We start from the raw sequence: 18,473 nt of genomic DNA, 5'->3' as shown, positions 1-18,473 counted from the left end.
ATGTCACCGGTCGGTCGCGGCTCTTCTGTTCTCTTCACATAGGGGCCGTTGCTGTCGCGTTGTCGTCCTGGAGGGAGGTCCGGTCAGCGTACGATTGGCTGACTTCTTCTCACAGCCTTCTCTACCCTGGCGTTCCCGCCTGGCGTGATGGCGCTTGACTTTACGCCGTGACAGAAAGCTGGCTGGCTCTGTCTCGGTGGTTGTGACAGCCGTGTGTTGTTTAGAAGGAGACGAGTCGAGGGCCTGGAATCAATCTGTCTGTGTGCTAGGCACACTGTACCTACACCTAGAGTTATGGTCTGTGGTGTGATTTAGTGTGTGACTGTCCCATGTACTCTGACAGTAAATTAGTACGTCAGACTGGTGATTTGACTTGCTGTGTTGCCATTCATGAAGAGCATTGCAGGGAGTGTTTTCCAACAGAACACTGCTCACCCACATACCGCTGCTGTAATTCAACATGCTCTACAGAGTGTCGACATGTCTCCTTGTGAGGACATGTAAGACGTCATCAGACAACAACTCCAATGTTATTCACAAACACCATTAATCGTCTCTGTACTCACCGACCGAGTGCGCAGACATGGAACACCATTGCACAAACTGGTTATCCAGCACCTCTACAACATAGTGCATGAACTTATGCATGCTTGCATTCAACATCCTGTCAGTTATATCGGTTATCAATGTACCAGCATTTCACATTTGCAGTGGCCTATCTCGAGCTTACATCAAAGTGAAATCTTTCAATGCTAATCACTTAAATATGTTACCTAGACAAATGTATAACTGAAATTTCATTACTCTGCATTACTTTTTTTGGTATTGTGATTTTTTTTCCATCGGTGTTGTAAAGTTCAATAAAATTTGTAACGTCATGGCAGCAAGCATTTCGAAAGTTCACAGCAATGTTTCCGTTGTATACTGCAGAATGTTGTGGCCAACGCAATGTCGTATAGAACAGGTTTGTTGTCTACGATTTTATTTTTGTGTGAGCATGCAGTTCATATAAAATATGATGGACATGGAAGATTGGGGTAGGGTTGTTTTGGGGGAGGAGACCAGACAGCGAGGTCATCGGTCTCATCGGATTAGGGAAGGACAGGGAAGTAAGTCTGCCGTGCTCTTTCAAAGGAACCATCCCGGCATTTGCCTTGAGGGATTTATGGAAATCACGGAAAATCTAAATCAGGATGGCCGGACGTGGGATTGAACCGTCGTCTTCCCGAATGCCAGTCCAGTGTGCTAACCACTGCGCCACCTCGCTCGCTGACATGGAAAAGAGTGTACGTGTAGGGGAGTACTTTTCTGGATCTAGGAGGCAAAATAAGGGCGTAGTGAAAATAATAGTGCACCAGAAAGAAGGGTAAGTGATTTTAAAAGAAAAGTTTGGTACGAAGTTGACTACTCAGCGAATTCCTGAATATTAAACGCTCCAATTGCAAAAATTACATATTGGATCCTTACGACATGTTTCTGAATGCTTTATCCCAGTTCAAAGTCACTTAAAATATGAGCAGAAAAGCATCATCACGCTGGAGCACAGCAAAAATATTTATTTGGCAAACAATATAAAGAGCAAGTTGAGGAAGGAAAGCGTGATTGTTTTGTAGAAGGAAACTGGATACAAAATGCATTGAAAACGACCAAAAAGCTTTTTACCTGAAAAACAAAAAAGTGTAACTAAGATAACTAGTTTAATTCTACTTTTTAAAGATTATTTAAAAGTATACTGCGTAATTACAGTTTTAAAAGAGTGCTCACAGAATAAATGGAGACTTCTCATACAAACATTATGTTATCATTAAACCAAAATCATTAATTTTGACTGTATTCTTTACACTACAGTCGGACATATCTTCTTGTTTATTTGTACAGAGCATCATTGCTCAAAATAAAAGCTAAAGAATGGATTCTTGAGTTTTTATCATATAAATTTGGTTCAAACTACGAAACGTCCCTTCTGGTTGGTGTAAAACGAAATAAATCCACAGATTCCAAAAACTTGAGAAGCAGTTGTGCCTTTAAATAGTGAGGTTTTTCCTTCTTATCCCACTCTTTTTATATTCAGTACCATTCGTATCTCCTCATATTTAAATTATCAATTGTTATAAAACATAACTCGATATTAGTTTTTGGTCTCTCCAATAACTTTCTATTTTCTTCTTTTGTGTAGTCACCGCGTTTTGAAAAATTATTCCTCATATCATCGACAAAGACATGAAGACCAATGGTCTTCTCTATGCAGTATATGGGGACATGAGAAATGACGATCCAAGATTAGAAAAGGCGGAACCAGACAAGGCTAGGATGAGCAAGAAAGTATTTCCCCACGTTGCACAGCGAGATCAATAGAAAACACTCGACTTCAAGGCTCCATTAGCTCACAACCGTGCGTCAACACGACGTCTCGTAAGAGTTGAAATGTCACCAGTGTGCTTTTTATTTGCTGGAGAATTTCATGCCGTTTGTGTAGGTTTGCACACACATTACTCATTAGACCACTGCATGAGTGAAAGTCAGGCAGGCTTAGGTCAGATATCACGGTGACCACGCAGTTGGTCTCTTAGTTTTTGATAACATTACAAAACAAACACACACACACGTATGCAGATTGTCTCCGAATATTCAGTAAGAGCAATATCCTCCATTATATAAGCCAGCAGAACTCAAAATAACTTTATGCATGTTTCGCGTTGCGCTGCCGCTTCGAAGTATGTATAGAACACCACCTAAGCTGTGCACCGAAGCACTCGGCAAGTTTCTAGACACCTATCGCCTCAATATGTTCAATAAACGAAACCGGTAATGGAGATTAAAGTACAGTGTGATTATAATTAAAGTTCCAGTTTAAAAGAAAGCACAAATGCGTAGAATGACCCCAAACTTGAACGGGATATTATCGACGAAGGGGCAAACACTGTGGTAACAAAAAACTATTAATGAAAATTTTATCAGTAGATGGCGCTATTAGCAGCAGAATATGCAAAACAAAAAGCGCGCTTTACACGGCTGTTCCTCAGTTTGCGTTTGAGACGTTCAGCATGACTGTCCCAACACAGGATCGTACTGCTTGTAAAGAAAGATCTACAAAAACGATGACAGTGCCCCAGTAGCCCTGCAGAAGTTCCGGACACTCGAAGAGTATGAAAAAAGGCATTTTACCGATGTCTGCCAAGGGCCTGGAAAAAACGATTATGAAATCCGAAAAATAAGGTTCTTTTGAAGTGCAATAGGCAGAGGGAGGAAAATAGTTGATTCGACTTCATTAGAAAATGTGGTCTCAGTACTGCAGGAGAGTTCTAGCAGTGGTTTGCAAACCTGCAGTGCACTGGGAATTGCCCGAATTTTGGACGTGCTAGTGAGCACGGTGCACAATATTCTACGAAATATCCTGCACTGCTATCCATACAAAATTATCCATGTCCAGGAGCTGCTTAAAGCTGACCTGCCAGCAAGACAACGTCTGTTCTAGAATTTTCTCCCTCGCAAGGACTTGGACAATTAATGGCCATGGAACATTCTGTGGACAGATGAAGCCCATATTCAAAGCCAGGACACGAACAATACACAGAACTGCACAATACAGGCAACGAAAAATCCACTCGCACATGAACAGGTTTCACCTCATTCTGGTAAAATAACTTGTCGTGCATCGTTTATCGTAGGGCAATATTTTTGCAAGGAGATGGATCCTGCTAGTCTTGCTCGTGCCTGTACCGTCACTGGTAATCACTGTGTGAGTCTTTTGCGCACCAACTTCATTCCAGCCCTTCAGCAGCATGGTTGTGTGGGTAGGATCATTTTTATGCAAAATTTTACTTCTCTGAATATTGCGCATTCGGGAAGACGACGGTTCAATCCCGCGTCCGGCCATCCTGATTTAGGTTTTCCGTGATTTCCCTAAATCGCTCCAGGCAAATGCCGGGATGGTTCCTTTCAAAGGGCACGGCCGACTTCCTTCCCCGTCCTTCCCTAGTGCGATGAGACCGATGACCTCGCTGTCTGGTCTTCCCCAAAACAACCCCCCCCCCCCCCCAACTCAGAACATTGCAGAGCCAGTGAAGCGGCTACTGCAGAGGGATTTTGGAAGTACTAGCATCATCAGGCGTTTCCATGTAGCTTGGACTTCCAAATCACCTGATCTTAATTCATGTGTCTTCTGGCTACGGGGTTATCCAAAAGATACTGTATTCTGTGCTCCGATTACGAACGTAGCTGAATTGAAGGCACGCATTGTGCTACGCATTATGAATGTGACTCCTGAGACACTCTGATCTGTTGTGGAACATGCTGTTTCCCGGTTTCAACATGTGGCAGAAAACGGTGGACTGCATATCGAACATGTCTTGCGCCAGTCTCGCGATGTTTGTTGCTTTTCATGCGGTTTGGGTCTCAGGACAATTAAATATCGATTTTTTTCCCATCCGATGTGGTACGACATTGCTGTGATGGATGGGCTTTCCTAACTAAAAGTGCTACATTTGTTGAATGCCAAACTTCGGCGGTCATGCACATTGCGCAGTACTATTGGTTTAATGCGCAACTCACACCATGGCCATCGTACTGCAATTCATCTGTCATTTGTAGCCGAACCCAATTACGTTATAATGCTTACAGCGCCATCCATCGGGAAAATTTTCATTAATTTGTTTTTTTTTCCATAACTTTCCCTCTCCTTCCACACTAATCATTGAAATTTAAAGTCCTTCTGAGCAGTGATTCAATATTTACAGCGTTTTGAAACTGTAAGTTTAAGTATAGTCATCCTGCATTTCTTAACTGCAGCTGATGTGTCTTTCATGTACATGGTTTCCTACCTCAAATAACTTGTACCGAGGGAATCTCTCTCTCTCTCTCTCTCTTTTTTTTTTTTTTTTTTTTTTTTTGTATCAAGCTGGACGAATGCCTTTGCTGCAACTTTGAATGACAGTACATCTTTTTTAAATAGCGCCGTATTTATTTTATCCGGAAATTCACTTCTTCTTTACAGCGTCATATATTTTTTATTCGAAAATCCACTTCCTCTCCTACAACAAACAGAAGATGGCTTGAAGGGGGTGAAGGAAGCAAAGCTGACAATAGGCCAAAAATGACGAAACACGAATTCGGATTTGGAACAATTAAAACGACTGTAGACTATACTTACTTTCGCGTTACGATTGAGTAACTGCACACGTTTTGGACAGGACCTGTGTAATTACTGTGTAACGAGTAAGAAACTGGATGCCATATCTGTCAGATCAAACGCAGCGAACCAAAACAAAAAAATGTGGTTAGTGTTCAAGTAAGTGTGAATTCCTAAGGGACCAAACTGCTGAGGTCATCGGTCACTAGATTTACACACTACTTAGACTAACTTAAAGTAACTTATCCTAAGAACAATAAATACACACACACACACACACACACACACACACACACCCTTGGACGAGGGTGGACTCGAACCTCCGGCGGGACATGGCACCTCAAACCGCGCGGCCACTCCGCGCGGCTGTAGTTAGTGCAACCACAACTTAGATTATGCATTGTTAGCATAAAGAAATTTCTAAAAATTCTCCAAAATATCTTAAAAGTTCTTTAATTTTTTTTAATGAATGAAAATTCCTGAAGGACGCTTTAGCTGTTAAGAGGTTCCTCTACTAGGCAACACCACCGGTTTCACACAATTATACGTGCAACTTCAGATTATAATCTATATTGAACCCAGAAGATGCTTCTCTAAAATGCTGTTAATACATCGTGTAAAATAGCGAGAAAACGGGAGCAGGTTTTTGCTGAAAAATTTTCAGTTCGTAAGGCGAGAGAAAATGTACGGTGTACCAACATTCAAGTTGTAAAGAGATTAGTTGCGTAAGCTCTTAAAAGGCTGAGCATCGAACGAATAAACTCTGAATTATGCACCTTAAGGTGAAATTCGGAAGCGTCATGTTCCAATAAAAACCTAGGGAACGAGAGAAATCATTGCAATTAAAACAAATACGACCATATCAATTTTAAATCGTGCTTTGAAAGACGTCACCGACCTTTCTTTTTTTTTCTTTCTTTTTTACTGACTGTAGTCGAGCATAATCAGGGCGAAAATGGGGCAACAAGCGAACACCTGTTAACCGGGAAGAACGGATAGGAAAAAAACGGTTTTTTGGCAACTTACCAATAAAAATGTGCAAGACATTGAGAAAGAGCTTCGATACTTTAAGTTGGTCATTCGGTAACAGGCTGTTTCACCCTGATATTGGGAATCTATCTTGTACGAAATCCAAACAAGAATGGCTCGTGTTCCGTTCGTATTCGTATCTCTCACTGGCCTCGTCTACCGTGCGACTGTTGCAACAGTGCATTGTAACGAATACCTTATAAGACGGATTCCCAGTAGCAATGTGCAAGAACCAATCATCAGATGACCAGCTTAAACTATCATAGCTCCTTTTTTGGTTAGTTTCCAAAAACATTTTGCTTATCAATTCTTCCCGGCTAGCAAGTATTCGCTTGTTGCCCCATTTTCGCCCTACTACTGCTCGATTACAACCGGTAAAAATATTTTCTCGCTTGATGTTTGTCCGTAAATGATCCTCATGAACTATGGTTTTATTTGCCTGACGGAGACCTTGTACACGCTGACTGCAGGCCCCTTTCAAAGGGGACTGCATTTTACGACCACATATGATAAGGAGTCAATTTTTTAGACGTATCCGTTAGCGTGGTGTCTCCTATATGTCGTAATTCCAGTGATTTGCTCTCGTTCCCTAGGTTTTTTTTTTTTTTTTTGGGACATGAGTTTCGACGCTTTCGGCGTTCACCTTACGGCGTATAATTCTGAGTTTAGCCACTCGATGATCAAACTTTTAAGAGGTTACGCACCCAATTGGTTTACAACTTGAATGTTGAGACATCGTATGTTTTCTCTAGCCTTATGAAGTGAAAAGTTGTTAGTAAAAACCTGTTCCTGTTTTCTCGATGTTTTACCCTACGTTATAGCGACATTTTATAAAAACATTTTTTGTATTCGATACAGATTTCCACCTGAAGATGCACCTATAATACAGTGAAACCGGTTGTATTGCCTAAACAGCTAATGCGAGCTGGAAGGATTTTCATTTATTCTCAAAACAAAAGGTTAAAGGGTTTTTAAGATTCTTTGGATAATTTTTGGAAATTTTTTTATAGTAACAATCACAAAAAATACTAGAAATCAATAATGCACGTTGTTTTCTAACACAACTCTACAACTGTACTAACCGCATAGTGCTATTATAAAGTTTTAAATGGAGACGCTTTTCGTACATGAAATTACAACGCGCGTATTCTTTTGTGTACGTTTGCTAACTAATATATACTCAGGATGAAATTTTAACCCGGCACCGACAATTTTTCATGACTTCCACAAATGGTGTGAAAAACCTAAGGATGAAAGGAAGTTTCACATGATGAGTCACTGCCAAGCAAGACAGCTCGGTGAAACTTCAACCATACATAGAAACAACTTGTGACGTCCCTTCCCTCCTCCTTCACTCGCCGGGAGGAGGCGCAACTCGTAACGATGTTCGTCCCCGTAGGTGTGACGTGGAACAGCACCTGTAACTCTCGTAAGAAACACAACTCCTCGCGTGGTTTAGAAATATTCTGTAACCTGTCCACAATAGTCTTCTCAGTTTGTGCGAACTGGTAAAACTGCAACCGTTTATTTTTATTTTTATGCCCTGTTAGTGCCGTGATGAAATAAAATCTTGATTCTTGATTTCATCATTACGGGCGTTTTTCACATCATACATAGCGAGGATGAAAATTTTCTGTCTACTATTCCGTTGCTATGCCGTAACTACGTCCAGTTATTAATAGCGGTCCGACGTACCTCCAGAGATAACTTATGTTGGAGTAATTTTTTTTTTTAATACGCCGTAATACCGGTTTAACTAATCACTCTTCACTGTCTATTATTCATGTATTCACTTAGTCAGTTAAAATGTTTAAAGAGTTAGGCGACACGTAAGATTTGTCTTTTGATTCAGATTTTATCGTTCTTTCTGTAATTAATTGTTTGTCCCTACAATACACGCACACACTTGTGTTTCTTTGTGTCTTCGTTTCATTGTGTCTTACTCAAGACTATGAATTGCTTTTCTGTCGTTGATCCATTGCTCTAAAAGTTGGTAACTGTTCATCAGTACGAATGCTAAGTCTGATAAACCAATACCACTCAACTGAAGTCTAACACTCGTCTTACCATACCGTCGGGTTGAGAACGGTAAAGATTAACTTTCATCAGTTGAATGACTGAGCAATACTTCAGTCTCTACCTCACGAATTATCAAACTTCCAACATTGAAACAATTTAATAGCCTTTGCGTCCAGACAACTATCGCAAAAGTACTCTAGAGCGACTCAAGAGCAACTAACTAACTGAACTTTTCCATATCCGAGTTGCATTGTAGTCGCATTGAATTTCCTTTTCGATGCTGCTACAACTCTCTTCCATAGCAAATGTTATCTTTGATGAATTACTGTCTCGGATTTAACCTTCGTTCATATGATTTTAAATTTATTCTGTAGATGTTTGATAGAGAATCTATGATAGTCCTTTCCTTTTATCTCTCCTTTTTGTATGCTATTCTCAATATCTGAATGATATAGATGTTAATCAAAATATTACCAGTGTCGATTTTATCGTCAATAGTTGTCGTCACTGTCAAGATGACTCACTTCCCTACTTTAACTTTCCACAACGTTTGTTAACTGGAGTTTTCTGTCCTTGGGACGTTACAAACAGCTAGAGTACAACACAGAAGAACAAACACGCAATGAGACACTTCTCTTCAGATACAATAACCTGTTGAAGTCCCCGCGATTCATGCTGGTCCCCTGGACATTGCAAAAGATGAGACATGATTGTTAATAGTCTCTGTCGGTCTATTATGACCTGGGGGACATCGGCTGGTACGTATTTCTTGATTCAAAAAACTTTACCAACAGCCGTATGTTTTGGTTTATACGTATGTGCATTCAACACGGACCACAATTCAGGGTCTGCAACGCGCTCCCAAGCCGGTCACGAGGTTGATAAGGAATGCCTGTGGAAAGGTGTGTCATTCCTCCAACAGCGCCGCTGATAATTGCTGGATTTCATGTGTGCCGCAGGGGAGTGCCGTGGAACCGTTGCTATGCACAGTATACATAAAGGAGCTTGTGGATAACATCGAAAGTTCACTGAGGCTTTTTGCGGATGATGCTGTTGTAGTATATCGAGAGGGTGTAACAATGGAAAATTGTACTGAAATGCAGGAGGATCTGCTACGAATTGACGCATGAGACCGGCCGAAGTGGCCGAGCGGTTCTAGGCGCTTCAGTCTGAAACCGCACGACTGCTACGGTCGCAGGTTCGAATCCTGCCTCGGGCATGGATGTGTGTGATGTCCTTAGGTTAGTTAGGTTTACGTAGTTCTACGTTCTAGGGGACTGATAACCTCCGAAGTCAAGTCCCCTAGTGCCCGTAGCCATTTGAACCATTACTGACGTATGGTGCAGGAAATGGCAACTGAATCTCCATGTAGACAAATGTAATGTGCTGTGAATACATAGAAAGAAAGATCCTTTATCATTTAGCTACAATATGGCAGGTCAACAACTGGAAGCAGTTAATTCCATAAATTATCTGGGAGTAGGCATTAGGCGTGATTTAAAAAGGATTGATCATATAAATTTGATCGTTGGTAAATGAGATGCCAGACTGAGATTCATTGGAAGAATCCTAAGGAAATGCAATCCGAAAACAAAGGAAGTAGGTTACAGTACACTTGTTCGTTCACTGCTTGAACACTGCTCACCGGTGCGGGATCCGTACCAGATAGGGTTGATAGAAGAGATAGAGAAGATCCAACGGAGAGCGGCGCGCTTCGTTGCGAGATCATTTAGTAATCGCGAAAGCGTTACGGAGATGATAAACTCCAGTGGAGGACTCTGCAAGAAAGACGCTCAGTATCTCGGTACGGGCTTTTGTTGAAGTTTCGAGAACATTGAAAGGTGGCTACACTGAGCCACAGCGCCAGAGATCGCTAGAGAGCATTGTTCCGCCGCCTCCACTGGCAGTGATTATTGAGATGTCGTGTGGGCAGTGCTTGTCCAGGACTCGTAGTAGTCAGTTCGTGTTCAGATGTGCTAGTAGGGAGTGCTTGCTGAGATGTGATACTGAAAAGTTCTTGTTGAGATGTGGTAATAGCGAGTCGGTGTGGAGATATATTGTAATGATTAGAGTGATTTTGGTCAATATATGAAGGTAACGAAACTTGATTTATTTTCATTATTTCCATGTTTTAAATAATGCGTCATTACAGGTTCAGTCAACAAAGCATCTGGCTTGTGTTCTTGGATTAGAGTGTAATTCTGGTTCTCTTGAGTAATTATGGTATCTTTATTTTCTTTAATTAATTCAGTATAAATGATATTTAAAATTTCTTGTGTTGTTGAAGAAGAACCGTGCCAGATGCGTACGTTGAGTCATACTTCCACACACAGAACAGTTATACTTGTGCTTTGATTTCGTAGGTCTTATAGTTGCTGGGGACTTAATTAATTAATTGTGTTAATGAAAATTTCCATTTCATTCTTTGTTATTGTTCTATGCAGTCAGACAGCGTAATAATCCTAGTCAGGGCCAACCGTTACGAGACTTCGTAATCGGACAAACAGCTACTAAAAACAAAAAATTAAAATTATTTTCATTATATATTAATTAAGCCCCCATGCAACATACCTCCATCGAGGAGTCAAGCAGTATATTGCTCCCTCCTACTTATATGTCGTGAAAAGACCATGAGGATAAAATCAGAGAGATCAGAGCCCACACAGAGGCATACCGACAATCTTTCTTTCCATGAACCATACGAGACTGGAATAGAAGGGAGAACCGATAGAGGTACTCAAGGTACCCTCCGCCACACACCGCAGGTGGCTTGCGGAGTATGGATCTAGATGTAGACGTAGATGTAGATGATCGTTGGGGTGCAAGTGGACATTCTGCAGGATGCATCCCCAACGTATCCCGTACGTGCTCGGTGGGATTTAACCCGGGGCAACTGGCGCGCTAGTCTATTCGCGGAATATCCTCTCGTTCCCATGGTTCCATGTGTACTGCGATGCGGTCGCGCATTGTCATCCATAAAAACGAAGTCAGGGAAGAACGCGCCCTGAAAAGACGCACATGGAAAAGGAGTACAGTGTCAGAATAATGTTGACAGAGGAGTGTTCCGTCTTCAGAGTTTTGGAGATCAATGAGCCCCGCGGACTATAACTTTTGGACCGCCAAAACGATCGTGCTCGACGATGTTCCCAGGTGCGTTGTGTGTTCAAACCTTTGGCCATATGAGGGTACGCATTCAGCCAGGAACATGAGCATTTTGGTGATCCAGGTGTTGTGGTGTCGGGATTTATTTATTGCCAAATTATAGACCTGTTACCTGATGTTTAAAACAGGTCGTACATCTTACAATTTTTGGTTTTTTATCTTTTTACAGTTTTCTTTCCTTTTGTTTTATCTACAGCATTTACAAAGAATGATACTTTTCAAAGTAACAATAATTTAAGGTTGAAATATAAATAAAATTTTGTTGTTTTTTTTAAAAAAAGAATATAAAAAGAAGATAGGATAGATGAGAGATTTGTTAGTACCATCACCGAATGTGACTGACGGTGAATACCTCTGAATGGTTTCTTCGAACCGTTGACCGCCAGTCACACACACACACACACACACACACACACACACACACAAATAGTTATTAGTAGAGAAATAATGTTGCTTATCCTATTTATCACTAATCCTATGTATTAACTACTTTAGGTGCCCATCCCTGTACAGCATTTGGTGTTTTCTTGGCTAGATTGCCAGCACTTTTGCTTATTTACTGTCACATCTCAGGTTCCTCCTGCTGTTCCTCCTCATTGTCACTATTTTCGGTGTCACTGTGGCTATCGCTGTCCATCCTATGGAGATTGCTGTTACGTACACATAGGCATGTCTGTAATGTCGTGTCCGCATATACTCTTCATGTGTTGTTTTTGAAATACTGTTTGTCTGTGCGTTTAATTGTGCCCATTGTTCTTCGTCTCTTATTGCTGTGTATATATCTATGTCTGTATCTGTGTAATCTAAGTGTAGTGTATGTCTATTGTTCGCGCATTGCCCGCAGAAAAAGACAGTGTGTTCTGGGGAACCTTCTTCCCTGCACGTGCACGTGCTAGCTGCGAAGCTCAGTACTAATTCGAAGAGCGCATGAGTGATAGAGGTAGTCTGTACTGTTTTTAATTTAGCCTCACCAGTTTGTGTTGTATTTTTTCTGCTTTGTCTGTTGTTAGCCTTATGTGTTCGTGGAAAATCAATTCTTCATCTATGTGTACCCCAAGATAGCACGTAATGCGTGCTCGTTTGATGTTTGTGTCGTGTATGTTGTTTTGTTTTCGGCTATCCTGAGTTTGTTGTTGTGACACTACTGAGTAATTGTTTGTAGTATTCCACTGGCTTTCTCTTTTAACTGGGCTCTGTTGTTTGCAGTGACTACAACTAATAGGTCATAGCACACTTACTATGGCTCTGAGCACTATGGGACTTAACATCTATGGTCATCAGTCCCCTAGAACTTAGAACTACTTAAACCTAACTAACCTAAGGACAGCACACAACACCCAGTATAGCATACTTACCTCCAGATCTTTGAGCACGGTACAAATGGCTCTGATCACTATGGGACTGAGGTCATCAGTCCCCTAGAACTTAGAAGTACGTAAACCTAACTAATCTAAGGACACCACACACATCCATGCCCGAGGCAGGATTCGAACCTGCGACCGTAGTGGTCACACGGTTCCAGACTGAAGCGCCTAGAACCGCACGGCCTCACCGGCCGGCTGAGCACGGTAAACTTACCGGTCAATTTTATTTGTTTTACTGCTTCCGCCTGTGCGTCTTTTAGGGATGCACTCGGCCATGGCGTCACTTTTATTAATGGCAATGCGTGACCGCAGCGGACTGCACAGGTGGAGGAGCCGTTAAAACGAGAGGATACTCCGCGAATAGACTGGCCTTGCTTCCCCCCCCCCAACTTACGTCATGTCGAGCAGGTGGAATGTGGTGGTGAAACGTACTGTTGTAAGACACGCTGGAGGACGAATGAACGTCCTACCGCAAAGACTCCTCACCTGCTCTGTGGCCACCAAGAGACCCAGTTGCGGAGGAACGTTTCCGGCAATCTTATCTTTCTACAATACTGGCCATTAAAATTGCTACACCAAGAAGAAATGCAGATGATAAACGGGTATTCATTGGACAAATATATCGTACTAGAACTGACAAGTGATTACATTTTCACGCAATTTGGGTGCATAGATCCTGAGAAATCGGTACCCAGAACAACTACCTCTGGCCGTAATGACGGCCTTGATACGCCTAGGCATTGAGTCAAACAGACCTTGGATGGCGTGTACAGGTACAGCTGCCCATGCAGCTTCAACACGATACCACAGTTCATCAAGAGTAGTGACTGGGGTATTGTGACGAGCCAGTTGCTCGGACACCATTGACCAGACGTTTTCAATTGGTAAGAGATTTGGAGAATGTGCTAGCCAGGGCAGCAGTCGAACGTTTTCTGTATACAGAAAGGCCCGTACAGGACCTGCAACATGCGGTCGTGCATTATCCTGCTGAAATGTAGGGTTTCACAGGGATCGAATGAAGGGTAGAGCCACGGGTCGTAACACATCTGAAATGTAACGTCCACTGTTCAAAGTGCGTCAATGCGAACAAGAGGTGACCGAGACGTGTAACCAACGGCACCCCATACCATCACGTCGGGTGATACACGCCAGTATGGCGATGACGAATACACGCTTCCAATGTGCGTTCACGGCGATATCGCCAAACACGGATGCGACCATCTTGATGCTGTAAACAGAACCTGGATTCATCCGAAAAAATGACGTTTTGCCATTCGTGCACCCAGGTTCGTCGTTGAGTACACCATCGCAAGTGCACCTGTCTGTGATGCAGCGTCAAGGGTAATCGCAGCCATGGTCTCCGAGCTGATAGTGCATGCTACTGCAAACGTCGTCGAACTGTTAGTGCAGATGGTTGTTGTCTTGCAAACGTCCCCATCTGTTGACTGAGGGATCGAGACGTGGGTGCACGATCCGTTACAGCCATGCGGATAAGATGCCTGTCATCTCGACTGCTAGTGATACGAGGCCGTTGGGATCCAGCACGGCGTTCCGTATTACCCTCCTGAACCCACCGATTCTATATTCTGCTCACAGTCATTGGATCTCGACCAGCGCGACCAGCACGTCGTGATACGATAAACCGCAATCGCGATAGGCTACAATCCGACCTTTGTAAGTAGGCTGTTAAGGTTTTTATATTGGTAACGCCACGTAGCGCTCTGTATGAAAATCACTGGCTGTGCTGTGAGCAGTCTGTGGCTAGTTTGCATTGTTGTCGGCCATTGTAGTGTTGGGCTGTTGGCTGTTAACAGCGCATAGCGTTGCGCAGTTGGAGGTGAGCCGCCAGCAGTGGTGGATGTGGGGAGAGAAATGGCGGAGTTTTGAAATTTGTAAGACTGGATGTCATGAACTGCTGTATATATTATGACTATTAAGGTAAATACATTGTTTTTTCTATATTAAAATCTTTCGTTTGCTAACTATGTCTATCAGTAGTTAGTGCCTTCCGTAGTTTGAATCTTTTATTTAGCTGGCAGTAGTGGTGCTCGCTGTATTGCAGTAGTTCGAGTAACGAAGATTTTTGTAAGGTAAGTGATTTGTGAAAGGCATAGTTTAATGTTAGTCAGGGCCATTCTTTTGTAGGGATTATTGAAAGTCAGATTGCGTTGCGCTAAAAAATATTGTGTGTCAGTTTAAGCACAGTCATGTATAATGCTTCAAAGGGGACGTTTCATATGTCCACCCTTAGCCGAGGATACCTCAATGGAATCTTCTGATTTTTTCTTGTAGTTTGTGTAATTAGTGTAGCTATTGTTTATTGCTAGCGCGTAATTATAGAGAGAATTTCCTTTGTAGTTGCAGTCTTTCATTGTTGTACAGTAAAACAGTTGTGGCATGCATGTAGATTTGCACCAAGTATTCCGCAGCTGCGCTTGCAATTAACGACATATTATTTTCAGTGCTATGTTAATGTGTTCTCTTATTTTTGCTCTTCAAATTGTGCTTTTCTGTGTTGTCGTGTGAAATATTGTGACAATAATGGCGTGTGAAAAACGTAATACAAGGCTCCAAAGTAAACTGAGAAATGACAGTGAAGACGAAAGCAATGTGCTAGCGCCACCGTGTAATGATTTAACTAATGTTCAACATAGTGATTTGGTAATTGTGCATAGGGAAATGGAGCGGGCGGCAAACAATGGCGTAGCCAGTGAAACAATTAGTGAACAGGGAAGCATTATCGATCGATCGCTCGGCAATAGCTCGCCTCAGGAATCCGAAATTACAGGACACAATTTTGCAAATACTGTAGATTCAGGTTTTGCGTCCTCACCGTTTTCTCAAATAAGTCAAGACACATTTTCTGCTTGTCAAAATGTGAATGTTGCCGGTGCAAATGCACTGCCGAAAAGCGTAGAGGAACAGATTCCAGACACTAATGCATTGTTATTACAGCTAATGCAACAAATGGAACAAAATCAGAGACAAACACAGCAAAAGCTTCAAAAGTTAGACACAATGGAACAACACCAGAGACAAACACAGCAAAAGCTTCAAAAGTTAGACACAATGAAACAAAATCTTCAAACGTGAGACACAATGGAACAACACCAGAGACAAACACAGCAACAGTTAGACGCAATGGAACAAAATCTTCAAAAGTTAGAAACCACACTTGAACAAACACGTGAAGATTTAACTACTGAGTTACATAAAATCGAATCGAAATGTCAAAAAGTCTGTAATGACGTAAAAACACAAATTTGTGAGCATTTCCGACCTATTTTTTCGCGTCATGAAAATGTATTACAGAATCACGAAGCAGCCATAAAAGAACTGCAAACTATTGTTCATGAAAATCACGACACCTTGCAAGCTAAAATTGACTCAGTTGCATCTACCGATTCGGTTATGCAACTTGCAAAAACTCAGAAAAACTTATAGGACACAGTAGATACGATTTCAACACAAATGGACACTCTGAAACTTGGTTCAGAAAAACACACAGAGGAAATAATTTCACTATCGGATAAAGTAGCCGAACTTTCAGATCAGTTCACTAACTTATCTACAAAGGTAGATGATGATCTGAATGACACAAGACCTGTAGCCATCACTGACACAGAGGAGTATGAACAAATTAAGAAATTCAAACAAAATCAGAATCAAATTAATACGCAACACAAAAGAGAAATCCGGGAAGTACAAGATCAGTTGGCACAAGTAATACAGAAATTACATATTTCAGAGGACACTCGCGCTCCAATACGGGAAGAGGCACATAGAAATACGGAACACCCACAAAATAATAACTCAGGGCACTGCGGAAATTATGAAAGAAATTGGCAAGGTACACCGAATTTTGAGATGGAACTGCCGAAACGACGTAACAATGACCGACATGTGACTCGCCGACATGATGATTTTGACTATAAGCTGTTCATTACTACACGTAAATTCAAAACATTTAAGAATTCTGGCAACGACATTCATCCACAAGCATGGCTCCATCAATTCTCTCATTGTTTTCCTCCCAACTGGTCGTTAGAGCACAGATTAGAATTTATGTGTGGCTACTTAGAGAATGAACCAGCTGAAAGAATGCGATCGGTCATTCACGATTGTCACAGTGAAGGAGAATTTTACCATGCGTCCCTCTCAGCATATTGGTCTCAAGCTACACAAGACCGAGTAAAACATAGCATCATGATGATGAAACACTTTGAACAATCTGAATTTTCCAGTCTGGTGAAATATTTTGAAGACATGTTGCACAAGAATCAGTACCTGTCAAACCCATACAGCCCCTCAGAACTCATCCGCATTTGCTTAATCAAATTACCTGAACATTTGCGACATATTATTTTGGCAGGACGTTACACAGACGACATTGAAGCTTTTCAGGGGCTCTTACAAGAACTGGAAATTGACACTGACAATCGCGGAACGCGAAAACAGGAGCACAACAATTACAGGTCACATCCGTCACAATTCCGCGATGACAGAAATAATAACTGGACACGACAAGGCTATTCTTACAACGTAAATCGTGACCAAAACAGACACCACCCATATGACAACCACTGGTAGAGTAATAGTTACAGAGAAAGATCGCATTTTCGTAGTAATGAATGTGACAGAGACAACCATAGAAACAGACAATATGGGAACCAAAATAATTATTATCAAGGGAGACAGAATAACTTCAGATGCAACGGTCCACCACGCAGTTACGATTCCGGGAGAAATTCTCCACCACATGACCGACAAGAAAGAAACTATGGAATCTACCGACATGACTACAAACGATATGATCGTAACGACAGACCTGAATTCCATCAGAACTGGCGAGCTTCAAGCAGGGCAGGGCCCTCTCGACAAGGTGAATTTGTAGAAGTTAGGTCTCCTAATCCCTGTAACGATGCACGCCAACAAAGAGACAGACAATGACTCGCACCGCAGGCAGCCACGTGCGCCAGCTGGCTCAGAGAAAAATAACATTGACGCTAACCTCGAGAGAAATTCCAGTATTCTTTACCGACGTATACCGCATGACAATTGTATTCAAGTTCAAACTCTGAGTACTATGAAGAGTAAAGTATTTCACCACACTTCACATATAAAACCGCTTATTGAGAGATAATCTGCTTTTTAACTTAGTCTTTACCATAAAATTTTTCACTTTACATTACTAGTATGCTTTGTTAGACTTAGAAACTGTTAACATGCAACAGTGTTTGAAGTTAACTATCCAATCTAGAACCTAGGATACATATTTAGACAGTAGTTACGAGTGCATTGTTATAGTGAACAGACGACACAGTGTTACTGTGTGTGTACAGTCTTGCTTGTTAGTTGCACAATTACGTAACGACTATAAGGCTCACATACTTAGAACATTTACCAGTACTGCTAATGAGATTTTAATGCAACATTTTGGTTTACTTGAAAATACATTCTGGATTTAAAGTACTTTCTGTGAGATACCAGATGACACAGTGGTTAGTTTATGTGACAGCTACACGATTTTATCATGACGCTACTAATGAGTGACAATTTACAATGTTGCTTTTGCGGTGTTTCTGTTTTATATATGCACGGTTTTTCTGTATTATTCTGGAAAGTAAAACATGTTTTAGTAGTAACTTTTGTGGTATAGCAACAATGAGACAGCCTTTTTCGTGGCACAACAATACGTTACTGTACAGTACTTTCTTCGTCACGCCAATAAGCATAATAACTACGATATCTATACGCAAAGCATTTCACTT

Source organism: Schistocerca nitens, chromosome 7, assembly GCF_023898315.1.
Source record: "Schistocerca nitens isolate TAMUIC-IGC-003100 chromosome 7, iqSchNite1.1, whole genome shotgun sequence".
Lineage (NCBI taxonomy): Eukaryota > Metazoa > Arthropoda > Insecta > Orthoptera > Acrididae > Schistocerca > Schistocerca nitens.
This window is presented reverse-complemented; position numbering follows the sequence as displayed.